Consider the following 1,964-nt stretch of genomic DNA (forward strand, 5'->3'; position numbering starts at 1 on the left):
GGACGGACGGGTTGACGCTTTATTGGCTCGCGGCGGTGTGTGTTGGTGGCTGGGGCGGGGGGGGGGGGGGGGGCGGTGATCTGATCTAATTAGCTTGGAGTGGCCTGGGGAGCGACGGCGCATGCGTTGGGAAATAACGGTGACAACCCACCTATTTGTTACCTGTCGAACCGGTTTCCATTCCGCTGCGGGTGAGGTGGCCTCGCGGCCCGGGCGGGGCGGCCGGGCGGGGCGGGGGGCGGGCGTCGGACACTCAGCCCCTGGCTGCCCAGCGGGCCCGGCTCCAGCGGGACCTCCCAGCCGGGCGTACTGGCGTTTGCAAACAGGGGTTTCGGAGGGAGTGGAGCAGGGAGGGAGGGGGCAACGTTATTTGCACCGGCGCTGGCACGCTCCGTGGGTGATGACACGAAACTCGTCCAACTGGGGCCGGCCCAACCTGGCGCGCCGGAGGCTCCTGGGGAGGCGCGAAGCCGCCGGGCGGGAACGGGCGGCCCGGTCCGCACTTGTTGAACCGGGCCTGGGCCCAGGCGGCGCGGGATCCCAAAGGCCTGGCTGAGCAACTCGTGGCTCAGCCGGTGGGTGTTTGCTGGGCGCCGGCTTCGTGCGAAAAAGCACGCAGGGCCGCAGGAGCGTCCCCGGCCGGTGTGTGGGGAGGCGCGGACCGCGCGACCGAGTACCCGGCAGAGAACTCGCCTTCTGCCCTGAAGCCGTCAGGGAGGAAGTGGCTTCAACTGCGCGGAGTGCGCCGAGAGCCCGACAGACCCCCACGTCTTGGCCACTGGGACTTATGCACCCTCAAAAACTCTCCTCCTTGTCCCAAATGGGTGGTTTCAGGTGCAGCCAGACTGGTGGAGTGCGGAGGGCTGGGGACCTCAGACCGGGAAAGGCCCAGCCGCCTTTGCCCTGCTACAGCCACCGCGGAGAGCTTCCTACCCACGGCCTGCCCTGGGCTGAGGTTCAGCCTGGGACCCGCGCCCCCAGCCACTCTTCATACTCTCCTCAGGCCCCAGGCCCATGTGGAGGGATACCCCCGCTCCTCAGAGGCCTCCATGAAGCCCACGCTCCCATCGTGACACTTTGGCGTTGACTGGGCTTCCCTCACTCGCTGACCTACTTAAGGGCAGGGATGGGGCGTTCGTGTTTGCCTCTTCCCCTGCCTTTCCAAGGGCTGTGACCTCCACTCTGATCCCAGCCAGACCTTTGAGTTCAACTGACATTAAGTGAACACCTGGTATGTGCCTATCTTGTGAGGTGAATCCAGAAGAAACAACCTTAAACCACACTCTGTCCAGGAGAGAGGTGCAGTTAGTTCATTCATTCAACAAATACTGATTGAGCAGTTTTGTTGTGCCAACCCCTGATGGACTGGTACACAGTGGGTGCTCGGTGGATACGATGGTGAAGTCTTCACAGATGTCCCTAGACACAAGGTGCAGTCTTCCCCATCAGGGGAGCAATTCCAGTGTCCAGAAGGACAGGACACTGGGTAAATAAAGTGAAGCCGGCCAAGGGAACCCCTCCCTGCACAAGTGGGTTACAGGGTGTGGAATGGGGCCCGAGGTGGGAGGCAGTGTTGTCTACTGCTATATCCCCAGCTGTGCCTGGCACAAAGTGGGTTATCAATAAATGTTTGTTGAATGAATGAATATCCTCTTTTCTTGATTCCTGTGACCCATTCACCTTTCACAGTCCAACTTTTGGTAGAGACACAGATACAGGAAGACAATAGTACAAATTCAGTGACAAAAGACAACTGACCCTGGCGGTCAGGGGGAGAACGGGGTGTGGGGGGAACTGGAGAGAATGTGCCTATCTGAAAGGCAGCCACAATCCTGTCATTCAGGTGCACAAACCCCACGTGGCCACAGCTTTCCATTTTCCAAGAGAAGCCAGAAGTCCAGATTTGTAAGTGAAACTAATTTTTTTTTTTTTTTTTTTTGAGATGGAGTCTTGCTCTGCCGCCC

The sequence above is a fragment of the Piliocolobus tephrosceles genome, chromosome 13 (assembly GCF_002776525.5).
Source record: "Piliocolobus tephrosceles isolate RC106 chromosome 13, ASM277652v3, whole genome shotgun sequence".
Taxonomy (NCBI): domain Eukaryota; kingdom Metazoa; phylum Chordata; class Mammalia; order Primates; family Cercopithecidae; genus Piliocolobus; species Piliocolobus tephrosceles.